Source organism: Schistocerca cancellata, chromosome 2 (genome assembly GCF_023864275.1).
Source record: "Schistocerca cancellata isolate TAMUIC-IGC-003103 chromosome 2, iqSchCanc2.1, whole genome shotgun sequence".
In the NCBI taxonomy this organism is placed as follows: domain Eukaryota; kingdom Metazoa; phylum Arthropoda; class Insecta; order Orthoptera; family Acrididae; genus Schistocerca; species Schistocerca cancellata.
Window position 1 is genome coordinate 670,860,033 of NC_064627.1, and position 22,124 is coordinate 670,882,156.

General features: G+C 41.7%; 1 protein-coding gene across 5 annotated transcripts in view; it reads left to right on the forward strand.

Annotated features, from left to right (window-relative positions):
- The first annotated feature begins 3,895 nt into the window (after positions 1-3,895).
- The window catches only part of LOC126162384 (leucine-rich repeat protein SHOC-2-like), a 142,147-nt gene continuing 123,918 nt past the window's right edge, over positions 3,896-22,124 (forward strand). The window contains exons 1-2 of one of the 5 annotated variants that reach the window (XM_049918855.1): positions 3,900-4,017; positions 10,306-10,496. The gene's annotated coding sequence lies outside the window, so the exon portion shown is untranslated. Of the gene's footprint in view, positions 4,018-9,145; positions 10,222-10,305; positions 10,583-22,124 lie in introns of those variants that run through there. The other 4 variants (XM_049918858.1, XM_049918857.1, XM_049918854.1 and 1 more) reach the window with 4 other exon arrangements.

A 22,124-nucleotide genomic window follows, 5' to 3' on the forward strand; every position in this document is an offset into this window, starting at 1 on the left:
TGGATCTTCGTTGAACTTCGTCCTGAAGTGTCGTTGCACTGTTATGACTGACTGATGTGAGTGCATTTCAAGCACGACATACGCTTTCTCGGCTCCTGTCGCCATTTTGTCTCACTGCGCTCTCGAGCGCTCTGGCGGCACAAACCTGAAGTGCGGCTTCAGCCGAACAAAACTTTATGAGTTTTTCTACGTATCTGTAGTGTGTCGTGACCATATGTCAATGAATGGAGCTACAGTGAATTTATGAAATCGCTTCAATCATTTGTAATAGCCCTGTACTTTTAGCAAACAACAGACCACAGTTCACATCACGTGGTTTTGAACAGTTTTGTGAAGAAATGGCATTCGTCATCTACCAAGTGCTCCATTTCACCCTCCATCCAATGGAGAAGCAGAACACTTTGTACACACTTTTAAACAACAGATGGCCAAGCTTCACACCACCCAAACAGTAAAACAGGCCCTGAAACTCTTTCTCGCCTCCTATCGCTCCACGCCCAAGACGGATCATCACCGGTGGAACTTCTGCATGGCCGCCGCCGTCGTATGCTGCTATACTTCCTACACCCATCATAGCATCTGACGCTGCCAATGGTCCGCACTGCGTAATCTTGCTCTTTTCAGGGTTTATGGCAACTGTGGGCACTGGGAAAAGTGGCGTGATCCAGGAACATATTTTCTGTTTTATGTGCTTCATTGTAGATCCCGATGGTTTTCATCGCAGCCATCATACCCAAATTCGTGTGTGTCATTTATTGCGGGATTCTGCTGCTTCCCCCAGATGCACAGCCTCACGAGACCGTGCAGTCTTCACAGCCCCCCGCTGCTGGCACTGGGGCACCCCAGGAGGAGCAGATGAATGCAGCGCCTTCGCCCCTGCCACCCCTGCTCTCCGACCTGATGGACCTGGACCAGCCATCGTCGTCGTCATCGCTCCAGGAGACGCCCTCAGGACTGGATGTGTATCCAGAGCAATGTTTTTGGAAGGACATTCCACTGCTCTCGCAAGCAAGATGGCGGGGCACAGCCGGGAGTACACCATCCTCCACAGCTATGGCTCCCTGCTCCTCTCTACATCCAGCTTCCTGTCTACCCCACCCCCCTTTTTCGTTCGCATCTCCAGTACTGGCGTAAGCTGTCGCCAGCACACTGATCAGCAAACCTGAAGCACGAAGCTCGAAGATCGGTTCGTAGGCGCTGGATCAAGCGTGCCTGTCATGAGAGAGGCCAGAGACACGCCCATAAGGAATATGCCGCCAACGCCCTCTCGACAGCATGTATTTAGGCCACCGCTGCAGACTGGAGAGTCTCATTCAGTCATGCAGTTTGGCATCTGTCAGCTTACTTGCAGAGCGCATTTAGTTCGACACAGGCTACAACAGTACATAGAGACCAGCTTAGTGACTGTAGTGGGACTAGTTTACCTCAACCAGAATTGTACTTTACCAGCAGTAAGAAACTAAAGTTTGTAATGGCAAGATTACTGATAGACATTACATCAGTCCACAAGAAGACTATTACTGATGAGCTTGTACCATAAAACATGGACTCTATTCAAGTGAAGTAAATGTTTCCAGCTCACGTAAATAAAGAACCATATTCATCCATGTGTGCATTCGTATTGTAGAAAGAGGATACCAGCCACCGACAACAACATCCTCTCCCTTGTTTCCTTGCAGTACAAGACTCCACAGACTTATTTAGTAATTGTTCCATATGCTTTTGAAAACAGTTTAGTGTATTAATTCTTTCTCCTTTTCATTTTTTCCTCAATTCTTCAATTTTTTCGTAATTTGATTTAAAATTTATTTTTCTTCCCTTTGCCAATTCTAAAATTTTGCAGCGCTAGGCGGCCGCCTAGTCTTGCCTAAAAGTAGAAACGATCACGCCTGTAAGTATCTAAATGTCTGTACATATGCATTGTGTTATTTTTGTTGTTCTTAAATTGTAATACCAAGACACGTCCGATATCCTTGCAAAAGTGATCTACGGATGAAAAAACTACTATTGCTACTAATATTGACATACAAGGTGTAACGGAACATAATAAAGGCTTTACTTTACCGAAGTATGCGATACCCTCCAAATTCAACCAGTTTAACGAGTATTTATGATTATAGAAAAGTTATTGTGTATGTTAACAATGATTGCATAACACATCTCCATAAACAGTCAACCCATTAAATTATACTGAATAACTGACCCACACAAAAGTTAATATCACTTGATCACTGATACAGCAAATGTCATCATGTAAAAACACTAAGTTCATCTTAAATAATTAATATGAAGTACGAAAAATAGTGGCCAACTTAGGTATTTTGGATCTCCTTAAATAAAAATCACCCAGTGAAACCTATTTGTTCACTTGGAGCGTTTTCACTCAGTATTCACGTAATCAATCCTATTTTAGACGAAAACCAATGTATTTCTTAATAATTCATGTTATTTACTTATTTATGCAAATTAGAGAAGTCAATTGACAAACTTCTAAAAAACGGCCTTTTTGTAACAAAGAATTATTCTGTCAAGTCAACAAATCTGTTTGTCATTTTAATAACATGTTAAATTATGTCACTCGATGCAAATTAATAACTTTTCTGCACAAATTATGATAACAGATGTACATGTGACTTATAAACTATATCTCTTTTTAGTAGTTCTTTGACAATGTTATAAATACAAGCAGCAAGAAGGGTCGGGGCGCAGTCGGAATGTCACTTTAGTAAAGTGTGTTTGTGTGTTACTGTTTAAGGTGGATAAACAATGCAGAGAACATGTAAAGGAAGTACTACTTTGTGTTGTGTCATGGTCTTTGGTGGACAGTGGAATTAAGATGGCCACCAGAGTAATAAATATTTGAAGTTTACATATTTGTTGGTTTCGCTTGTTCTTTATCATCAAAAGCACATAAAAAACACGGGACCTCATGTTTTTAACTCTAGACAACCAGATTTAGAGCCAGCATCAGCATCGAGACACAGCAGCGATCCAGCAAGTAGCAGCGATTACCACAACACAATGCATTTTAATGGTGCCAACCTAACATCAAGTGCTAACAAGCTCCGTAAATGGGAGTGAAATAGCGCGATTATAGCAATTAGCAATATCTACGACTAGGCGACCATTACAAAGGGTAACACGTCCGATATCCTTGCAAAAGTGATCTACGGATGAAAAAACTACTACTACTGCTACTATTACTACTAATATTGACATACAAGGTAAGAATCCCTTTGTTTCTGACGCACTGCTGCAATATGTAGGCCTACCGTTATCAACTTAGCATAAAATGTTGATTGCACTCTTATGTACAATAAAAACTTACTTTAGTTTAGCCACAGTATCAAAAATGATTATGCCGTAGGACAGAACTGAGTTAAAGTATACTAGCATTCCGTTATTCTGTTCGCTTAATGAGTGAGATTAGATTAGATTAGTTTTTCGTTCCATAGATCCGTGCTGAGGAGATCATCGTGTATGGTGAACATGTCAATTAAATTTCCAAGCGCAAAGTAGGTAGAAATAAACATTTCAGTTAAGCCCACGACGATGTTTTCTAACTATTACAGTTCTATATTTGACCTAGGGTCAACTGCTCTTATTTTCTATATTAAAGAATTATGAGTAGCTGCTCCTTATATCGATCGTCGTATTCCTCCACCGTAACTTTCCACGGATATATGCGGCCCCTGTATATTTCAATAACAGTTGTTTCAAATATGTTTAACGTGACTCATTGGTGGTGCTCGTCGGTCCACACCTTCCGATTTGTTTGCGTGCATGAAAATCTATGCTCAATACATGCGCAAACTTACAGTATGCGCAGATAACCTTCTGGAGTTATTACCCATGGTGACTGCATCGTTGCGGCTACAATCTTTGACTAAGATTAAACACATATCAGATGTGTATTCATTTGTTACATTGTTTGAAAGCGTTGTAAATGTGGATATTATTTTGTGCTTTATATCTGACGTGTAATTACGTTATTTGTGTTAACTTCATGTATTAGAAGTAAGTAGTTAATATAGATTATGGCGTAGTGTAAATGGTAGCTTTAACGGCTTTTACAGTTTTGTGAATTCCGTACAAACTGAAATTGAAGACCAACTTTTTTAATCGTCTGTTTATTTATAATACAACAGATCGCCCTCGTGCTCGCTTAATTAAATCATCATAAATGCCGGTGTTACAAATTTGAGTGCGGTGTTGCTGCATGCGAAGCATTTTCATATCCCATGTATGTTTTACTGGGTGAAAGAGGTCTTACCGAGAGAAATTCTAACAGTTAAAGATACTAATATCTACACAGGAGGCATTTTATATGTGGCCATTAGAACTTAACATTGATAACAAACATCTTTTATTTTTCGGTAGACGGCTTCTGAAATTACACGTCACAGAAGAGTACTTTCGTCCGAACTGTAGAATGGTATATGGGCGACCATCATTATTTGAGGAAAAAATTTAGCATTTTTTTAAATACTCATTGGTTGACAGCACTATAAAGATTGGGGCAGTTCACATTTGCAGGGAATTTGACATCAGTTAAGAGAGATGGAGGATTTTACATGTTTTCACACTGGTAAATCAGTTTTTCTCTTACATGTTTTCACACTGGTAAATCAGTTTTTTTCTTAAGTAAGCACTATAAATTTTTGCGGTGTGTACCACTCAACTTAGAAATGTATTGTTTATTCATATATTGTACTTTTAAGTAGTCCAGGTATTTGATGTTGTTACAATCATATTTGCATGCCATTGTAAACATCTTTAGCCTGCCTACGTCAGTTTCTCAAGACTGTACTCAATGCCATAGGTGTAAGTACAAGAACAGTGTAAAACTTGTTGAGGCAGTGCATACCTTTCACAGCAATTGTAGGTCATTAAAAATAAACTTTCAGTTGATAAGAAATCACAGCCAAAAAAATCTGATCAGGTCTAAAATGCTAAATCATGGTTCCATCACTGTCTGCATTATTTAGTTTTGCAGTGTCACACTAATAAATCTATGGACGACTAGTTATTTCAGTTTCTCTCAATTGTAAATGAAGGTGTACATAAAACTAGGATTTAAAACTTTATCTTCAGATGCCATGAAGTGAGGAGGATACTAAGAGGTCAGTACATGACACAGCTGCATTAATCAAAACGGCCAAAAGTGTGTAGATGAGTGGCAAAACTTCAGCTTGAACAGTTTTCTTACATTCTAGCAAAATGCACTGTGGGCTATCAAGTAAAGAAGTTAGGAAACCTGCTTTTGAAATGGCCAAAGTAGTTTATCCGACATCCTCAGAAATAAACACTCAAGCTGCTGAGCAGCGATACACAGACTTCGTGAAATGAAACAAATCTGCTCTTAGTGTAAGCAAAATCACAAGCAATAAATCTTGCAAGAGCTACTATTTTTTTAAATATATTCTTTGGCATATAGTGTGAAGTTGTGGAGGAAAGGAAATTCCCTCCTGAGAGCTCATGTACAACATTGATGAACCATGCATTTCAATGGTTCACATTCTTATGAAAGTGGTTCCTTGGAGAGAACCAAGCAAGTGAGTGTGTGACATCAGTAGGGAGGCGGGCAGCTAGATATGACCATCATTTGTGGTATTCGCACAGTTGGAAATTATATTCCACCCGTGAAAAACTTTTGGAGGGTTCATTCTAAGCCCAACAGGTTGAAAAGCTCTTCTACTCCAGGCTCAGTGGAAGTGGTTGATCCAAATCTGAAAAGTTCCTTTATTATTTAAGTAATTTTATTTGTCACATTCTGCCCAGCTTTGAGAAGAAAGTCTTGGTGATGATAGCATATTGCGGTAGACTTGATCAAAAGGAGAGAGAGAGAGAGAGGGAGAGTGAGAGTAGAAGAAGAAGCCTTGCATGCTGTTATATGAATATTTATTATTGCAGAAAACTTTGGCAAAGCTTACAGAAAGGTATTTACACCTGCTAATGTAGTGTCTCATTTTAGAGCAACAGGCATCTGGTGGCTGAGTGGTAGAAACAGCTTCTGTGAAGAGGAGTTCTTAAGTTTGAGTGTTACTGACAGGCCATCTGGTGGCTCAGCTCACCAGATAGTATGCATAACATGTGGTGTAAATTTCTCAAATTTTAATATTGAATAAATTGTAAAATTATTACAGTAATTCTCTGTTTCAGTTTTACTACAGTATGAGGAGCATATTGTAAATTTATAGATACAAGGTACAACAAGGCACTAGTGAGATATATGAGAGTTCTTTTCCTCTTTGGCACTACAATAGTTTTAAGCTAACTTCTAGAAGCTGTAATAGAAAATTTTCTTTCAATTGTGTGACTAGAAATCATCTTTGTTTGGAAAGTAACTTAGTTACATTTTATAAAATTTCTGGGAAGTGCAGTTTCAGATGAGTATAAATTATTAAATGTAGTAACTGCAATGATAGTTATAAAAATATTATCACAGAAAAGTGGTCATAGATACACTGGTGGCCCCCACATTGATCCCAGTAGATGTAATTATTTGGCTTCCCATTCTAATCATGCACATATTTAATCCAGTATTCATCGACCCAATGGTATAATGTGTGTGAGAAATGTATATTTCTCAAATAACTTGGATTAGTAAAGAACTAAAATTTTAGTTCTGATTGCCTTGCAATAACAAGGCACTGGCAGCCTTCTCTCCTCCAGTGCTTCTAATATTCCATTTTACTATATCATTTTTGGTTGACTTTGCATTTTAATTGTTCCAAATAACTGTGTTTTGGATCCTGTAACCCCCTTCCCCCATTTTCTTCTGTTGTCTTTAGCTGTCTTGACTTTACTACAGGGTCCTGAGTTTGAGTAGAGCATGATAGAACTCTCCCCCTCCACTCTCCTGTAGACTAGGTTAGAAACAGATAATTTGATTGTGTTGGCAAAGTGCTTAGTAAAAGTTGTTATTATTTTCAGATCATGAGAGATAAGTAGGCCTTCTTGCATTACCTATACAAACCTGTTCTAGTGGATTTCCTTCAACTGTAGTGTTGTTCCTTTCTTCCCTTTCATTTATATTGTAAATATGGTTTTGATTATTCCAACAATTTATGCTACAAATGCAAAGTACTAAAACAGCAAAGATAGAGCAAATAGAAATCTGTTGCCCATGTAAAGTTTGTGAAAGGAAAAACCGCTTTTCCTTGTTAGTGATAATTGCTCCACTGGGCATCTGAGGCACTTCGCCCATTAATCTGACCAAAGAACACTTAATAATCATGTTCATGGTATTCTTCCCTTCTCCGTATATTAACAGATATATGCATACAGCTGTTATGTTGGGCACGTTACCAGTGGTATATTAAGGATAATAAAACAGTTCATTTTATTAATATGCCCATGACAGACTAAGTGTGAACCGTATTTTCGCCACAGAACTCACTAGAACAAGTAGTAATGTATACAAATACATTGGTTAAATAAACTGTCTTTACGGGTCTAACAAAAATGTACCATAGGCCTTAGGTACACCCAACTGATTTAACTCGTATTTGGCAGATTACTTTTGTTTAACTTAAAATGAAAGACTCTAAGGTAGAAAGCCCCTCGTAATATTCATGACACATAATCAACTCTAAATTGATGGGATTGATAGATAATTGAAAACCAAGCAGATTTCTTCATCATTTGGTGTTTGCAAATGCATACTTTCCAACATACAAGGAAAGAAGCTTTTACGATAGATGTATACATAACATAAACTCTGTTCAATGACAATGGCACTGGCATAGTGAACAAGGCATCTGACTGGAGAGGAGAGAACCAATGTTAGGTTCCCAAATGCATTCTGTACTTCCTTTTTCCATACCCCAGTGTTGAAGTATCTACAAAATAACCGGGTTAATAAGGTAAGAAATTCACTAAGCAATAATAAGTTAGACAAATACATTTCTAAAATTATTTGGATTAGTAAAGAATTAAAATTTTTATCCACATTGGATTAAATTAATTCAAAGTAAGACTGCTACAAATTTATCAAGAGGGACCACAGAACATACTGTATATCAATTGGGAGGAGTTGTTCTCCATCTGGTGTGAACTATGAGTGTACTCATAGTAAATGTTTATTGTATATCAGCGGAATAAAATATGTTTTGTGAAACAATCCTGTGAACTTCATTCCACCTGTTTGCCCACTTTGTGATGCTTATTTTTAATCGCCAAGTTAAAAATTTTATTTCAAGAATTAAGAATTGCATTGTGCTTTCAAAACCCAGTGGGAATTGCACAATCACAGGATTCAATAACAATTCATAGCATAATAGATTATACGTTTTCATCATTATCACATGCATGGTATGGATAAAATTTAATTCCTGAAAAAGAAAAATGTTAAATGTAAACAGAGTGTTTTCCACTGAATTATTCTAAGAAATGCTACAGTTATGTAAAGATCGGATTCATTTGGTGTTCTTGGTGTTGCAAGTATATTTGCTTCGAGTGTTTATATGGCATATTCTAGATGTCCATGTAGTTGTTTGAAGGAAAGTGAGGACATGTAGCAGATTGAGTGAAAGAGCTATTGCGAGGATTAAGATTTTAATTCTTTACAAAACGAAGTCATTTGAGAAATTGAATTGCGTCTCTTGTTATTATTCCTTATTCTTTTACTTCCCTTAGTATTAACCCCGATACAGATAAAAAATATGAAAAATAACATGCAGAATGCATTTGGGAATCGAACAGAGGTTCTATACTCTCCAACCATATGCTATGCTCACTATGCCAATGACACTTTTGTTGAACAGGGTTTGCCTGCAGGTGCATAAGTGGCTGTTGTAAAAGTTTGTTTCTGCAATTTCTCGGAAAAAGTACATTTGTGGGCCCCATGTATGACAATGAAAAATGATCAGTTTTCAGTTCGCTGTTGACCTCGTCAATTTTTAGTTGATTGCGCATCAAGAATTTTTGGGGTGGTTTTCTCAAAAATGGGGGATATTGAGTCAAAATATTATATTCTCCCATTTTAGGTTGTACCCAAGCGACATGCCAAATACAAGCTGAATCGGTTGGCCATGTATGAGGCCTTCCTCTTGTTACCAAGGTGCTGAATACAACTTAATTTTCCTGTAAAGCATAATAATTACATTTAATTACAAAGTTTAAATTACTGTAAAAATTTCACACAACTTTTGTACATGAAACAGAAGTAACATTTCTTAAGATAAATTGCATTTATAATGTTTTAGTGGCTGTAATGACTTGGCCAGCGTTACTGGCTGTTGGGACAAATATGGAGTGATAGATAATCTTTGATCACTATAAGTGTCTGTAGGCAGATATAACAAAAAAGAATGAAAGTACACAATTTAACCTAGTTTTCGGCCAGGAAAATGAAAACAAAAATGCTCACAGTTACTCTTTTTCTTCATGTACAGGGTGAATAAATCAGGCCTTACGTAATATAGCCAGAACTAGAAAATGTATCGAGGTGCAGTTTTCACTTGATTATAGCTGACAATTTGGCAGATGTTATGACCTGCGCAAGTAATTTTTAATACTTACAGCTGTCAGATTGTGACACCAAACTACTAGTTCTCTCTCTCTCTCTCTCTCTCTCTCTCTCTCTCTCTCTCTCTCTCTCTCTCTGTCTACCTTCCTGTGGCTTAGAGCCTTTGAAGAGGACTTCAACAGAATATATGAAAGTCACTCAAGTAGCAACAGGATGGAGCACTGTAAATCATTGTTGCATCATCATGAGACGAGATCTTACAAAAATCTGCTTTACCCTACCAAAAGTAAACAGAAACATAACTCAGGTGCAGTTTGTGTGATTAACTGTAAGTTTGAAGTCCATCAGTTTGTGCTCTGCTGTTTCCACAATCAGATAACTAGCTTATGAAGTTATCCACACATCCATAATGGATATGACAGTCGAGAAAGTAGAAATGGTTTTCGTTGCTGGTGAATGTATCCAACTGTTAGGAGAGCAGTGACGTGGTAATGTGCTGAAACGTACCTTAATCATGCTAGACCCTCATGTTCTATCTCTGTAAACATTAAGAAAATTCAAGAAGCTAGAAATGTGAAAAATAAAATGTACCAATGAAAAAGAGCAGCAACTTATGTGAGAAACTTAACTAAAATTTTAACATCATTGTAACACCCGAGGGGCGGGAATTATATTGAGTAGCAGTTGAGGACAGGTCGAGGTAGATGCTGTTGGACCACCACCCCAGGACATGGTTGAGTAGTGGCTTGGTAAGTGGATGTTTGATTAGTAAAACAGCATTAAAGAACCAAACATTTATTGTTCAATACACAAATGATGTGATGCCATTCCAGGTTGCCTATGGCAGCAGGACAGTAGCAGTGTACAGCCCACCAGAAATGCATCAGCACACCCCTCTGATGGCAGAAGAGCAGCCACACATCTGGGCCCGTAACATAGGCCACCAAGAGTTCCGCTGATTAAAGGCACCTAAGTACTTTCCATTGGACTCAGCTTGGAGGAACTCCTTGTTCCATAGAATCTTGTAAGCAGCTGATGCGCAGATTGTAGACCAGTAGAGGTCCCTGCTCCAAGCTGGTTGGCTGCAGACTAAGTTAAGCTGCAGACTAAGTAAGACTGAACAATGAACAATATTTATATGGGAGTGACCCACCCTTGTTATGCTACTGTGCTGTTTTTTTTTTTTTTCCCCAACTCAAAACATCACTGCAGCCTGTACATAGAGAAATCAGGTGTTTCAAGTTGTGCGTAATTTGGCATCTTGGGCTGCCCAGCCTCAGTATGGTGTAAAGAAACTGCGATATCAGCATACTCTCCTTGATGAACTGCCACCTGGCTATTATTGCTTGATCAACTTTTCTCTCCTTCTTGCATTGCCAGGGAAAGTGTCTGATTTTTTACTTGGCTGCACAAAATACACTGTTTCGTGGTGCAACTGCATTTAATACACAATCTGCATGTCACTAAGAGACAGCGCGAATTTGCAAGCGGGATTAACAAAAGGCGTTATCTGTGTGTACTGCATTCCAACGCACATCGTTCTTTCTATATTTGGCACTGTTAACAATTGCATGGCAATGACTCAAAATTCTGTACAGTTTTCTGAATGGTGTCTGCAGACTCAGCAAAGTTACATGCCATTGAGCAGATAAAGCTCCACAGTTTGCACTACTTGTCAAGTGAAAACTGCACTAGCTGAATGAAATAAACAATTATCCTGGCCTATTAGTTTGTGGTGCAGGATTTTTGAGAATTTAAGTGTTGCTCCCTATTTTGGGGTGGAACACTAAATAGCCAGTAATATCTGCCACTCCTAACAGATACACTGCTGCATTTAATGAAAGACTTCCCATTAGAAACCCATATGGTACCAATGTGCCAGCCAATTCCACACAAATAACAAGAGATCTGCTTGGCATGACATTTGGAGTGCACTGACTCAAACATTTGAGAAGCACAAACTAGTCCACATGTTCACTACACATCTGGATTTTTATTTGTATAGATATTAAAACCAGATGTTTACAAGAAAATGGTGAGTTCCAAAGACTTGGCATGCCATATTAACATGGGCCTGTGCTGCAATAAGTCCAGAAAAAATTCAGTGTGCTTTATTGACTGTCGGGAACCACATTATAACATTTGAAATCGTACCTTGAGGTGTAACAACTAGCTCAGTCTTTAATAGAGTAGCTTTATTCTTTTTTTCAGGTGTGAGGTAATATTTAAAGGCATCCAACACTAGCATAGTTCTCTCACTGAGCAGTACATCGCTGTGTGATTGCAAACACTGTTTGTGTTTTCCCTTCATCTTGTACATATTGTACCTCAGATTCAATTTTCCGAGTAGTCTTTCAACACAAAATAGTTTGGTCAATGCAAGGGTAGTCATTGAATTTACCACTTTAGGATGTTCACCAGAGGATTCATTATTTCTTTAGTAATTTGAAAACTCTAGTATTTTATTGTTGAATACCTTCTCATCCCATGCAGTAAGTCTCCCCTGACCTGCAGTGCTGGGTGACATTCCCCGAAATGTACCCCATTTCCTAGACCTCTCCAGTCCTTCCCCTTCAACCATTCTGCCAGAAGAAGGCTCCAAAAGCTTGCCTAGTTACAACCTTCTTTTATGTGTGTTCTGCCGCTGCTTGATGAGTAGATATATGAAAAATCACAAAAAATATTTGTTAACTTACATGAATATATCACCGAGCGAGATGGCGCAGTGGTTAGCACACTGGACTCACATTTGGGAGGACGACGGTTCAATCCCCCGTCCGGCCATCCTGATAAAGGTTTTCTGTGATTTCCCTAAATCGGCTCAGGCAAATGCCAGGATGGTTCCTTTGAAATAGCACAGCCGACTTCCTTCCCTAATCCGATGGGACCGATGACTTAGCTGTTTGGTTCCCTCTCCCAAATCAGCCAGATATGAATGTATTTTTGCAGGGCAAATATAACTGATTCACAGGTTTCCATATCAATTTTGATATTTCGTTTTCTGATATTACACTATTAAACTTCAAGAATTCTTTGAACTGCCTGTTGCCAGGAATCTCAGTTTTACTCCTAATCTCTCATTGACTACGATTTGCTCCTTTGTAAAATGGCATGGCCGATTTGCTTCCCCATCCTTTTGTGTTCGAGCTTCTGCTGTCAACAGGACATTAAACTATAATCTTCCTTTGACTATAGTTGCCTCTCTCACTAATGCATGTTGCTTCTCTCATCATATAAACATTAATCATTTGTTATATGATGCGGGACTCACCCACATCCACGATTCTGATTTCTCTCAATACATTAACATGCATCAAATCACTAGCCATTCTCCGATCCATTTCCTCTTTTTGTTGTTTCTTGTTAATATAATTGTGACAGATGCTTTCTGTTGGGCGTTCATGATCTTACCCATGTGTAAAATTGCATTGCCAACCGAAGTCTGACAATATTGACAGAATTATTTATGATGCAAGAGTTATGTCAATATATTGAATGTTTGACATAGTAGTATTGTCAATAAAATATTGCTCCTATACAGACACCATTAATGCTACTTGATACAGGTCTCAGAGTGATGAACAGTACTCAAGAATCAGACAGACAACTGTTTGTAAGCAACTTCTTTCGTGAATGATTTTCTTTTCTTTCGTAAATGACTTTCTTTTCTTTCGTAAATGACTTTCTTTTCCTTCAAGTTTTTCCAGTGAATCCCAGCCTTGCATATTCCTTTCCTATTATTTGTTCTATTTAGATGCTTCACTTCAGGTTGCTCCAGAAGGTTACTCCCAGTTATTTTATGGTTGTTACTGTTTGCAGTGATTTTTCACCATTGTCGTAATTGAACAGCAGTGGGTTCCTTCGCTTTGGCACGCATGTTATGTTAAGTATATTTTCATTCAGTATCAACTGTGATTCTGTGTATCAACCATTGATCTAGGGGTCATTCTACACTTCACTAGTTTTCTTATTATGCACCCTCCCTATAGACAACAGCATCATCTGTAAAAAGCCTCACAGAGCATCCAACGTTATCAGCTGGATCATTTACATATACTGTAAACAGTAAGGGCCTTGTAACACTCCCTTGAGCCACCCCACAAATTACCTAGCTACATCTGTTGATTTCATCCCATAAAAAATAAGAGTTCTGATCATTAGGAAGTCCTGAATTCATCCATAAATCTGGTCTGACACTCGGTAAGCTGGTATTTTCTTCACTTAATGACAGTACAGAAGTGATCTTAATGCAGTATCAGTCTGGGCCAATTCGTCTACCGCACTCTGGCTTTCATGGGCAAATGTTGCTCAGCATGTCCCAAAAGATGGGTGAATGGCCAGTATTGTTGGCCTAGTGTAGTGGGTAAAAGTCCTGCAACTACGTTTGGATTACATTCCGCTGGAAGCTGAAGAGTTTCTCTTTACATCTTTTGTCAGTCTTTGTTCTTGTGAAGGATGTCATAGAATAGAGGAGCCAATTCTGTGCATAAGCCTGTGAACTGATTCATACTCCAACAGAATCCTGACTGTGGTATGGTTAATGTCTTCAATATTTTCAATGTCTTTAAATGAATTAGTTGTTGAGAGGTATGTATCCCATCTTCCCTTATTTTCTTATGTGAAGGAAGGAACCCTAGCTTCAAATTAAAGAAACTTACCAGCTTTTGGCTCTCAGTAGGATTTCATTGATAAAGCTGCATTTTGTAGTTTATTCTCCAATGAGATCAAACACTGCACATCAGATTTGTCCAAGCCATGCTTTTTATGAGTTTCTCATACAGATGTAGTATTCTTGTAATGAATATTCAAGTTGGAGTTCCAGAGTTAGTAGGTGATTTGTTTTTTAACATGATTACTCATTGATGAAAACGAAATTTTACCCTTCACGCAGAGAAAAACTGTACATGCACAGTTCTGTAAAATAACAGAACTGTGAGCATGATGATAATCAGTACCGTAATGAAACATCAACATTCAAAAATGGTTCAATAACTACACCATATACAATGAAAATTTTCCAAGCACTAGTGGTATTCTTGCTCCACTTCAGACTAAGAAATTAACACTTAACAGTTTTTATGGTGCAAAAATTTTCTGGTATTTGTGGGGTTATGCAGATAAGTTGCACTCTAATTTTTCTTTCCTTATTTCGGTGAAAGAGTGCAGCATAACTCTTGGGTCAATGTGCTAGTTGTTATATCTCAATGACCCATCTCATTGTGGTCCATCTGTGTAGGATGCTCTGATGTGGAGTGAGAGCTTCACTTTTTTGTCAAAGAGAGTAGTGTCTCGCAAAGAAGAGTTCCTTTGGTGTGCTGCTGTCATACTCCCAGACTATATCATTTCTCATGCTTTGTATCTAGAACAGATTCCTTGCTCACAACCTAGCATAGTTGCAAGATTTGATTATTGCTTTCTGAATTTGTTTTACACCACCTATGTTGGTTACGTCATATTTGGTCCTCACATTTGGCTTCGACCTCCATCTTCCCAAAATTTTAGAGAAGTGTGTACCATTCCAGCATGATAGACGGTCCACAGCAGGGTGGCAATTCTTTGAAAACTAGGAATTCTCAAAAAATAAGATTTTACCTGGAAAATTGACAATTTCAGGGATTTTGTAAAATCTCGGGGTGTTCTGTGTTTTGAATCAAGCATTGGAATTTTATTGAGCTGTATAAACCCCAAATTTTAAAATACATAATATTTCAAAGTATCAATACAACGAAAGGGACAGTTGCTTCTCACCGTATAGCATAGATGCTGTGCAGAAAGGCACAATAAAAAGACTATTGGATAGTTAGCTTTCATCCAACAAGGCCTTTGTCAAAAATAGACCAAACATGCACACACGCCCCCCCCCCCCCCCCCCCACACACACACACACACACACACACACAAAACCACAAACGCAACTCACACACACATGACCAATCCCCCTGTGGGTTCGGGGGTTAGTAAAGGCCCGAGGTAGTCCTTCCTCTTGTAAGAGGTGGCTAAAAGGAGTCTCTCACTTTTTGCCCAATAAGTTCAGGTCCTATTTTATGGTCTGACCTCCCACTTTCCAAATTCTACAGAAGTGCAGCCCATTTGGAGAATGACACCTTACGTGCACCAGTTATCCACAGTACGGTTAGATTAGATCTACTGCACCTTTTATTGTCATGGCTTTGGATCTCCACCTGCCATTCAACTATTTGGGCAAGGACACATACCTGAATACATTATCTCATCTTCCATTGTCTACTGTCCTCTTTCCCCACCATGAAACTATTGGATCTCTCCGCACCCAATATTCAGCACGGTAGCCAGTCTGTTGTGGTGGGGCTGTCATGTACCCATTTGGTGGTAGCCCCCTGACAACACAAAGATCGCATAGCTGATGCCTGAGTTGCAAACTCTCGATGTATGCCAAGGAGTAGATGCCCGTCATCTAGGGGCATCGAAACTCCTGGCAATGCCCATCATGGGAGAAACATGGGGCTACAGAATGAAGGGAGCCATATTCACCTCATTATTTATTGTGCAGGAGAACTGATGGGAAGTCCTTTCTGGAACGAAGCCTCTGTTTTTTGTTGAGCACCTGGAGGATAAGTTTGGGGAAGTGAGGGTGGTGTCCAAAATGTGCAATGGGTCGGTTTTGATTCAGGCGGCATCCCCAACCCAGTCCCAGCCATTACTCGCCTGTGACAAGGTGGGTGATTTTCCTGTTTAGGTGACTCCCCATAAAAGTCTCAACATGGTCCAGGAAATTATTTTGCATGGTGACCTCCAGTTGCAGTCCGAAGATGAGCTGCAGTCCGATGATGAGCTACGTGTCAATTTGGAACAACAGGGCATTCACTTTGTCCGGTGCATCTATAGGGGGCCTAAAGACAATAGGGTTGCCACCTGTGTCTTCATCTTGGCCTTTGAGGGTGATTTGTTACCTGAAAATGTCAAGGTGATTGTATAGCAATGCGACATCAAACCTTACATCCCTCACCGTATGCGATGCTTTAAGTGCTGAAAATTCAGGCACATGTCTTCCCTGTGCAGTTCAAGCACCACATGTAGAGACTGTGGACGTTCACTGTGCATCTCCATCCACCTGTGTTAGCTCTGGAGAGCGCTGACCAGACTGCATAGTACTCCAAAAGGAGCAGAAAATTATGGAGTACAAGGCCCAGGGCAGGCTGTCTTACCACGAGTCTAAACTAAAATACGAAAGATCGAACCCTGTTGAAATGCTCTTGTATATGCTGCCGCTACGATGTTGTTGCCCACCATGGCACAGTTACACTCCTCATCTAAGCTTACTCCAGTGGACCCTCAGGGCCGCCCATCTTCATCCACCCTCCTGCTGGCTGGGAGCACATCTTCTTCTGTTGCTCCCAAAGCTTCTATTTTGGGAGTATCCCCCCAAACGCCAGGGATATCGGTCCCCTCCTCCCAGCCGAAGAAGCAACAGTCTTCTCCAGTTTCTCTTGTGCAGAATGGGTCCCTTGGGACTCTACCTTCCACTGGTCGCCCCCCCCCCCCCCCCCCCCCCCCCCCCCCCCCCCCCCCCTGTGGTCAAGTGGAGCCACTAGCTGCTGGTTGAAGGGCTTCACGATCTTCCTCTGCCCCTGAAGCTACTTCCGAGAAGCTCTCCCAGTGTGAACCCAAAGAGCAGCTAGAGGGGCAAACAAACAAAGAAGAAGTCCATTAGGAAACGGGAGACTGGTGGCCCCCACACCACCACCACCTAACAGTTCTGTGTCCGAGGACGAGGTGGAGATTCTGGCATCCCCTGAGGACCCAGATCTCGCAGACGCCTCGGATGCAATGGTACTGGCTGTGAACGCTCAACCAGAGGTGGCAGGTGATCCTGAGGCGTAATCTTCTTCCTTGGTCACTTCATGCCATCCCAGGCAAGGGAAGTGTCATTCTCCAATGGAATTGCAGCAGTTTTTTCTCCCACCTGGCTGCGTTACAACTCTTAAGTGTTAGATCTGCTTTTTGCGTTGCCCTTCAGGAAACCTGGTTTCCTGCAATGCAGACCCCTGCCCTTCGTGGCTGTGGGGGTACTACAAAAACGGTACTGACTGTGACAGAGTGTCAGAAGGCGTTTGTATCTATGTCCTTACTTCTTTATCTGTAATGAACCTGTATCCCTTCCTGTCTTCAGCGTTGTCTAGACCGTCTTTACTCCTGGAGTGTCGCCAGTGGCTTCCGTTTTCCTGCCGAGAAGACGGTCTGTATTAACTTCTGGCGCTACAAAGAGTTTCTCCCACCATCCTTACGACTGGATCCCATTTCTCTCCCATTCGTAGAGACAACAAAATTTTTAGGTCTTACATTTGACAGGAAACTTAGCTGGTCTCCACATGTGTCATATTTGGCTGCCCGTTGTACCCGTTCTCTAAATATCCTCCGTGTTCTCAGTGGTATGTCGTGGGGAGCGGATCGAACCGTCCTACTTCATCTATATTGGTCGATCATCCGCTCCAAGCTGGATTATGGGAGCTTCATATACTCCTCTGCACGGCCATCCATCTTACGCCGCCTCAACTCCATACAACATCGGGGTTTACGTCTTGCGATCGGAGCGTTTTATACTAGTCCCGTCGAGAGTCTTCATGCTGACGCTGGTGAATTGCCACTCACCTACCGGCGCGATATACTGCTTTGTCGGTATGCCTGTCGGCTACTGTCAATGCCCAACCACCCGTCTTATCATTCCTTTTCTGACGACTCGCTCGACCGTCAATACGAGTTGTATGTCTCAGCCCTGCTACCCCCTGGAGTTCGCTTTCGTCGCCTCCTTCAACACCTTAATTTTTCACTCCCTGCAACCTTTCGAGTGGGCGAGAGCCACATGCCACCTTGGCTCCAGGCTCAGGTTCGCGTTCACCTTGACCTCAGCTCGCTCCCAAAGGAGGTTACCCCCGGTTCGGTATACCACTCCCGTTTTGTCAAACTTCGAACGAAGTTCATTAATATGACCTTCATTTATACAGATGGCTCTAAGACCAATGACGGGGTCGGGTGTTCTTTTATTGTCGGGGCACAGTTTCAAATACCGGCTCCATGGCCATTGTTCGGTCTTTACAGCTGAGCTCTTTGCCCTCTACCAGGCTGTTCTTTACATCTGCCGCCACCAACATTCTGCTTATGTCATCTGCTCCGATTCCCTGAGCGCCATCCAGAGCCTCAGTGATCCGTATCCGGTTCACCCTTTCGTGCGCCGGATCCGACGCTCTCTTCAGCAGCTGGTGGACGTCGGTTCTCCGGTTAGCTTTATGTGGGTTCCTGGCCATGTCGGTATCCCTGGGAACGAAGCTGCAGATGCAGCGGCCAAGGCTGCAGTCCTCCAGCCTCGGACAGCTTCTTGTTGTGTCCCTTCGTCTGATTGTAGCAGGGTCATTTGTCGGCGCATTTTATCGCTGTGGCATGCCGATTGGACTGCACTTACAGACAACAAGCTTTGGGCCTTGAAACCTCTTCCCGTGGCTTGGACGTCCTCCTCCCGCCCTTCTCGGCGGGAGGAGGTCGTTTTGGCCCGGTTACGAATTGGACACTGCCAGTTCAGCCATCGCCATCTGCTAACGGCTGCGCCGGCGCCGTTCTGCCCATGTGGGCAATTGCTGACGGTCCGCCACATTTTAACGTCCTGCCCGGATTTTAACACACTGCGTCTTGATCTTGGCCTGCCCTGTAGTCTAGATGCCATTTTAACGGATGACCCACGAGCAGCTGCTCGCGTTCTTCATTTTATCAACTTGACCAACCTTTCTAAGGACCTTTGATTATGCTGTTTTTTTTTAATCCTATGTCTGTCAGTCTGTCTTTTATCGTGTTTTCCCTTTTCGTTGCTGTTTTAAACTTGCTCCTGGCGGTGCATTCCTAACGTAGTCTGGGCGCTAATGACCATTGAAGTTTTGCGCCAAAAAAAAAAAAAAAAAAAAAAAAAAAAACCTTTAGAAGCTGTGGCTGTCAGGGTGAGGGCAACACAGTAAATTACCATCTGTAACATCTACCTCCCTCCAGATAGTGAAGTGCTGCTCCATGTATTGGCTGCACTAGTTTCCCAACTCCCCCCACCTTTTCATTCTACTTCTGGGTGATTTTGATGCCCATAACACTTTATGGGGTGGAACCCTGATTACTGGCTGTGGTAAAGATGTCAAGGACCTGCTAACTCAACTCTGCATCTACATCTACATGGATACTCTGCAAATCGCATTTAAGTGTCTGGCAGAGGGTTCATCGAACCGCCTTCACAATTCTCTATTATCCCAATCTCGTATAGAGCGCGGAAAGAATGAACACCTATATCTTTCTGTACAAGCTCTGATTTCCCTTATTTTATCGTGTTGATCGTTCCTCCCTATGTAGGTCAGTGTCAAGAAAATATTTTTGCTATTCATGTGGCTCCACACACTTCATGGCACATACTCAGTCGTTGATCTCTCGATCTGTAGTTCCGGCCTTCTCCTGTATATCCACTGGAGAGCTCATCACGACTTGTGTTGTAGTGACAACTTTCCGCTCTTCCTGTTCCTCTCCCAGCGTCACTCATCTGAACACTTGCCCAGTCGGACTCTTACGAAGACTGATTGGGCTGCTTTCACTGCCACCACCACCACTGAATCTCCTTTGCATGGCAACATCGACAAAGTGATCCACAGCGTCGCTACTATCATTGTTGCCACAACTGAAACGGCAATCCCTTATTCCTCAGGTTACCTGCGGCGGAAGTCAGTGCCTTGGTGGTCATGAGAAATTGCTGTGGCCATTTAAGACCGTAGTGGGTCCTCCAATGTCATAAATGCCACCAGTCTCTGGAGAACCTCATTGCCTTCAAACAGTTCTGTCCAGGTCTGCCTACTCATCAAAAATGGAAGCAGGAGCATTGGGAATGATACATTTCTACCATTGGAACACGAACCACTCCTTCCCTGGTTTGGACCAAGCTCCGACAACTTTATGGGTGTCAAACACCTTCAGGTGTACCTGGAACTTCCACACATGGAGTTGTGTGTGCTGATCCAGATGCAATCGCAGAGTGTCTTGGCGAACATTATGCTCGCACCTTTGCATTTGAGAATTACTGACCTGTCTTTTGTTTCCTCAAACAGCAGGTAGAACGACAACACCCATATTTTGCTCCTTGCCACCCTGAACCATAAAATGCTCCCTTCAGTGAGTGGGAATTTTTCAGTGCTGTTGCAGACTTCACTGATACATCCCCTGGCCCAGACCGTATCCATTCTCAAATGATTAAGCACCCGTGAGCGGATTACCTGCACCACCTCCTTGCCGTCTTCAGATTACATCTGGAATGATGGCAAATTCCCATAGCAGTAGTGGGTCCGTCCGTCACTGGTAGCAGAGTGGTCAGCGTGACAGAATGTCATAGCTAATGGCCCAGGTTCGATTCACGGCTGGGTCGGAGATTTTCTCCGCTCAGGGACTGGGTGTTGTGTTGTCCTTATCATCATCATTTCATCCCCATCGACACACAAATCACCAAAGTGGCGTCACTTGCACCAGGTGAACAGTCTACCCGATGGGAGGCCCTAGCCACACAGCATTTCCATTTCATCATGGTTCCAGTGCTAAAGCCTGGCAAGAACCCATTAGATGTGGATAGCTATCGTCCTATCAGCCTCACCAATGTTCTCTGCAAGCTGCTCAGATGTATGGTGAGCCAGCGGTTGTGTTGGCTTCTTGAGTTTCGGGGACTTCTGGCTCCATCCCAGGGCAGTTTTCGCCAAGGACACCCCACCACCAACAACTTGGTCCAACTGGAGTCTGCCATTCGATCACTGTTTTCCTAGCAGCACCACCTTGTTGTCGTTCTTTTTGACCTGACAAAGGCCTACGATACCACTTGGCGACACAACATCCTGACTACTCTGCATGAGTGGCTCTCCGGGGCCCACTCCCGATTTTTATACGTAACTTCTTGTTGCTCCGCACTTTCTAAGTCTGTGTCAGTGATTCTCACAGTTTGCCCCACATCCAAGAGAATGGGGTCCTGCAGGGCTCTGTCCTGAGTGCCCCACTCTTTTTAATTGCTGTTAACGATCTCTCACTAGCAGAAGGGTCCTCAGTATTTCCCCTCCTATATGCTGACAGTTTATGTATTTCTTTCTGCTCCTCTTCTATTAGTGTGGGTGAATGCTGATTGCAGGGAGCCATATGAAAGGCACACTCACTCACAGCTTTCAGTATTCAGCCACCAAGACTTGCGTCATGCACTTCTGTCATTGTCATATTGTCCACCCCCATCCAGAACTGTACCTCAGTGACCAACTACTTGATGTAGTTGAGACTTACCGCTTTTTGGAAATGGTGTGTGTTGCAGAGTGGCTGGACTTTTTGGAACTGGTGTGTGTTGCAGATTGACTGGCTTTCCCTTTTTATTCTCGTGGTTGGCCAGCCACTGTAATCTGCTTTCATGTTTTACTCTCTTCTGTTTCTAGTGTCTCTCTGTTGTTTTCTTGTCCTCCTTTGTTTCTTTTAGTGTTTGTTACCTTCCTTTCGTTCTTGTGGCTTTTCCTTTCTTTCCTTTTTGTGTTATATGTTTCGTCCGTTTTGCTCTCACACTTGTGGCATTGTTTTATTAGGAACAAGGGACCGATAACCTTGTAGTTTGGTCCCTTCTCCCACCTTTAAACCAACC